Below are 6000 nucleotides of genomic sequence, written 5' to 3' on the forward strand. Positions count from 1 at the left end.
GGTTTTAAATAGACCAAACACGAATTTATATCGACTCAAGAAGGTACACAACCCGAGGCTAGGCCACGGCTCAACCTCATGACTAGGGCCATAACTGGCCAGCCCTAGCCATTGTCCAAGGTCGCAGCGGCCCTGGACCAGGCCTCAGCGCCCGGCTCGGGCCATAGGCCGCTCCAACACTCTACCTAAACAACTACCCATCTCAGCCATCGAAAACCCATGCTTGACTGTCCTAAAACAGCCCACTTCTACCATCCTAACACCGTCCCAAACCGTCCGCACTCTTGCCCAATATGAACATGTCAGGCCAGCCAAGAAACCTGCCCAGAAAACCTGCAAAACTGACTCAAAACATTCCCACAAGAAAGCATTACACCGACCCAAAATCGGCGCCAAAACAGTCCCAAAACAACTCGCATAATACTCATTAGACCGTCCCATAAATAACCCATATTCATCATGGAAAGTTGTCCCAATACGGACTAATTGCAGCTGTGAATGGGTTGTCTAAAACGGTCCCAAAAATGCACAGAGAACCCGTCCCACAACAGTCACTCTCACACCCCAAACACAGTCCCGAAGGACACCATTTTATCTGTCCCGAAACTGTCCCAAAGTACCTGCAAAGCGGACTCAAAAACAGTCCCAAATTCAGTCATGAGAGTAAGTTAAGGGGAACTCAACTTAGCTAGTAATCCATCTAGCATTCTAGCCTAAATGGCAAAGATGTCCCTGCAGCTACATATTTCACAAAACCCCCGGATAACCTTCAGTGGGCATTTTACTATGCCTCTACTCTCCACTCTCCACTTTAACAGCTAGCTACTCCAACAAGGGCAATAAAATCTACAGCACTGACCAGAGTCTTGACAAATGAAGTAATACCAAGCTAATGGAATATAAGAGTTCAGAGATAGAAACTGTCATTCACAAGAAAAGGAAAGAAAACCGCAGCAACATACGTTCAAGGCACGACAATTTAAAGCAAGAATTTCAAGTATACACATGACGATATTTACATGAAGCAAATAAGCAAGAAAATAAGTCAAAGGGACTGATTCGTCCGTCCCAAAACAGAGAACAAACGCAGCAAAACAGAAAATAAGATAGGAATGAGCAGCCTAGCAGCGCACGTTTTCAGACGGGAAATCAAAGGGCATATTCGAGACGGAAATTAACATACAAATGAGAAAAACTCCAAGACTCAAACTTTATCAAACAAGAGTATATAAAATGACATATAAGACGGAGTCGACATTTTGTCGAGTAACCTATCACCGTTACCTTTTTGCCCTTCAAAACTCCGAGGAAAACGTCTAAGAAGTACGAGCCTCCCACCGGGTCTTCAGTTTCTTCAACTAGAGGAAATAAAACGAGATAAAAGAGCTAAAAAAAATCAGATCTTTCATGAGACGGGTCTAACTGAAATTACCACAAAAACAAGACTTTCTTACCTTGAAAGGAGGAGGAAGGAAAGGGGAAGAGAGTGGTACAAAAATTATCGAATTTGGTTGAGAAATAGGGACGGGATCGGAGTAAGGACGGCAGAAATGGCGTGAGGTTGTGTTGAATGTTGTTGTTGTGCTGCTGATTCAACATCAACGAAAAAGAAAGGGGAAAGGAAGGGGTGGGGGTCACGTATTACACAAGGGTTAGTAATAATAATATATAATAATAGGGTAATGCTAAATACAACCCAGTGGGTTGTATTTAAGCATTAAATACCTTCTAATTTGGGTATTAATTTAGGAATTAGGAATTAAATTACACATTAACCAATACAATTAATGCATATATTAAGAAATTATTTTCTCTTTTGGTTTCTTAAATACAACCCAATGGGTTGTATTTATCATTACCCATAATAATAATAATAAATGAATTATAATATTATGTATAAAGGTAGAGTGTAAGAGGGTAGGTGGGTGTGATGTGTTGTCGATATGGGATAGGTCGAGAAAAGATTAGTCTCACAAGTGGAAATGTGACGGTCTATAGCTAGACGGAAATTAAGACAATAATAATAATGTCCGACCAAAAATATGTATGCATGTATTCTTATATAAATTATGCCTCAAAAATATAATTTAATAATACGTATTTTTATATAAATGAGTTTTTATATATATTACTTTTATGAAAATCGTGTTTGAAATAACATTAATTAAATTGAATAATTCAAAAATATAAAATAGAGTGATTAAACGGTTTAATAAATTATAATTGTCAAAATGGGAATTTCGCAGGTGTTACAGTGACCACTGTAATAGGAGGAGATACATGCTTAGGTACAGGCTTTGCAGTGGGTGTCTGAGTTGCCTTGGCATTTTTTGTGCTAGCAACAACAGGTTTAACCTGTGGTTTTGCCTTTGGCCGCCAAACTTTTTGAGGCTTTTTGCCATCAGCCCTGCACAAATCAGTTGTATGCCTAAGTCCCTTGCACTTATCATAGGAGAGGGGTAACCAATCATACAAGTCAGTTAATCTTTACACTCTTATAAAATCAACTTTTCTAAATTTACACCTTATAAATTTTTTTCAATATTTTACACTACCCTTATAAAACACTTATATCAAATATTGCTACCTTTACTCTGATTCCGCTGTAAAACATGTTGAATTTACAATATTATCCCTACTTAAGCTCATATTCATACTCTTATTCTCTTTTGTCTTTTGTCGACTTCCTTCTCCTACACTACATTTTTGGCTGACTACTTTCTCAGCTTAGTCGTGAGAGATCTCTCCAATTTAGTTAAGCTAGAGGATATCGTTTCATCAGAGCACTTGGTAACACTTTTGGCACTTGTTTCTAAGTATTCACAAAAAGATTGGATAAACAAAAAGTAGTGTCTAACTGATAATAAAAAAATTCTCAATGTTATTTTTGATTTCTACAAATCGTTGCATTTATTTTTCATGTACTATACTTTTGTCGCAAGATTGATAGAGTGATTAGATTGTAGAAGAAAGGAGATAGATAGATAGATAGATAGATGATAGAATGAAAGATAAAGAAGGTAGAAAGAAGGAAATAGTTACAAGAGAGAAGGAAAGAGAGGGAGATATTGAAGAAAGAAATAAGGGTAGGGGCATTTTCGTCACAAATTATGGGTTTTAAAAGGAATATTTAAAATTTGACGGAATATTCCATTTTTTTCATTGGAATCCGACTAAGTTGGGAAGATTTAACAGAAGTATTTTATAAGGGTGTAAAATATTAAAAAAATTTATAAGGGTGTAAGTTTAAAAAGTTGATTTTATAAAGGTGTAAAGATTAATTTATCCTAAATAACACTGTAAATTTGGTACATCAAGTTACAAATTACGTACTTGTCGATCGTATTGCAAATGAATAATATGATGTATGTACAGTGTACTCAGCTATTCATAATCCCCCCCCTCTCATTCAGACTTATCGGACATCTATTCCCTCCATTCAACTCCACACTACACATTTCTATTTTGCACACTATTCACAAGTGAGCATTCAATTTCAATTTTCTATCAATAGATAATTGAAAATATATTTATGTGGAATCTTGTTTGGTTTGTCTTTAGGAGTATATTAAAAATATCTTTTATATTTTCTGCAAATATGTAGTTAAAGATATTTACAGTATAAAACACGCGTTGACAAATGTAAAAAAGCAAATGTGTAGTGTGGAGTTGAATGGAGGAAATATTATTTAAAACTCGTTTGGTTCATCAAGGTACATATATAAAACTTTGAATTTTGATTATGCGTGTATTCTGTTTGTTACAAATTTACTACTATCAATTACATAATCACCTAAAAAGGGTATTTCAAATAAATTCATCCTGAATAAGAATAGGAAAAAATAATGCTTGTAGTTAGTTAGAACTTAGAACACATAAAAATTCAATCTATGGTTTCCTTGGTCTTCCACCACCACGACCACCTCGACTGTGAGGGCGAGGGTCGTGCTTGGTATTGGCAGTTACACCATCATAGTCGTTCAAGGAGATGCCTCTCAACGTTCTTCGATATCCCGTGTTATTGTCATCTATAAGATGCGCAAAAAAGAAAATAAGCTTATTATTTTTAGACAAGCTATAATAATATTTGTAGACTTGTTCCTTTTAGCTGAAGGGGCAGTATCATAGAAAAGTGGAAAGCAGTTTGTTATTGCTACTTCTATTATGGAAGCCGAATTTGTGGCATGCTTTAACGCCATTATTCATGCATTGTGGTTGCGAAACTTTATCTCGGGACTTGGGATTGTCGATAGCATAACCAAGCCGTTGAGAATTTATTGTGATAATTCTGCAGCCGTCTTCTTCTCTAAGAACGATAAATACTCCAAGGGTGCTAAGCACATGGAATTAAAGTTCTTATCGGTCAAGGAGGAGGAACAGAAGCAAAGAGTGTTGTTTGAACATATAAGAACCGATAAGATGGTAGCAGATCCATTAACTAAGGGATTAACACCAAAGGCGTTCATTGGCCATGTAGAGCGCATGAGTGTTGTATCAAAGGCGGCCTTATTATTGTAAAGTTAATATGCTTGTAATAAAGTGACATCTAGAATTCACTTATAGTATTGTTTATGTTATAACAGACATGTTAATCATTATAGTATATGTATACATTACAGTTATTAGACTACATGTGACTAATTGTGAGAATTAATGTTCTTCTCAAATTAAAGGTGACTTAGATTTAGAATTGATTTGTGATACATAAAAGAAATCATGTGGATTAATAAATGACGTGTGACCGCCATGATCCCATTAATTCTAATTCGATTAAGGATATAAAAGTTACCGAGCTTAACATAAAAATGCACATTATACTTATTGAACCATCAAGTCAACACAAAGGCCAAGTGCGAGAATGTTAGAATATTTAATAATATTCGAGTGACCTAAGTGTTTGGGGTTTAAATATGAAAAATGAGATGGCGCCACGGGGTGGTACTCAAATTGGGCGCCACCGGGGATATGCTCTTCCTTGATCTCCCTGAATTCTCGTTTATGGTAAAGAATATTACTTCTACTGCAACTCTTTCCATAACGGGTCGTCTCCCTCCACTCTCCTTGATCTCCCTGAATTCTCCCTAAGATCTTTCTGAAGGCTTTCCAAAACACGGGACTCCTCTATCAGCAGGCTTCTCCTATATTGCTTGCTTTCTTGGCCCAACTCCTTAAGTGGATTCCTCTTGCCTTTGGGCTTCCTGTGATTGACCTACCCCCGCGGCCCAATTCTTCAAAGGGGTCCATCTCCTGCTAGGCTAAAGTGCAGATTTTAGCCCAAACAGTTTGCCCCTAATTCCTTATGAGATACGTCTCGAGGCGTCGAATAAGGAATTACGCATACATTTTTTAAAAGTCCCGCGCCGTCTTCCACACAACTTCCCAAACACTCATCATTACCCTTTCTCATTTCTCGCGCCCCCTCTCTCTCTCCTCCTTTATAACCTCAACTCTCCCTTCCACTTTCATTAATTTCAAAAATCAAACCCCCTTATCTCCCCAAAACCCTTCTCCTCCTTTCTATCCCTTCGTCGGACTCCGTCTCCCCTGCCGCCAACTTCGCCTCCCCTTTTCAGGTATTTTTCTTGCACATTTTCTTTAATCCTTTCCTTTCTCTCCCTTCCGACCATGGGTAAAACTCATCATGCCGCGTCAACTTCTGCCCTAATCGACCAAAAGCCAGACCCATCTTCCCTTTCCGGAATCTTTTCGTTCACCCCAATGATTGCAATTCTTCTTTGACTACCGCCGATATCCCCTTGATTAAGGGTTTGCTTGGTCTCGGTGACGGGGTTGATATTGCTATCCCGGAGCCAGGTCAGAAGGCGGATGCCATTCGGCCGGGATGGGTCTGCTTTTACCTTTATCCGTTTAGGTAGGACCTTTGTTTTCCTTTCCCAAAACTTATGCAAGACTTCCTTTGCACCAACAACTTTGCCATGGCACAACATTCTGCCGACATTTGGAGGGTTCTCCTCTACTCTCTGACTACTAGTCAGGATA

Source organism: Silene latifolia, chromosome Y (genome assembly GCF_048544455.1).
Source record: "Silene latifolia isolate original U9 population chromosome Y, ASM4854445v1, whole genome shotgun sequence".
NCBI lineage: Eukaryota > Viridiplantae > Streptophyta > Magnoliopsida > Caryophyllales > Caryophyllaceae > Silene > Silene latifolia.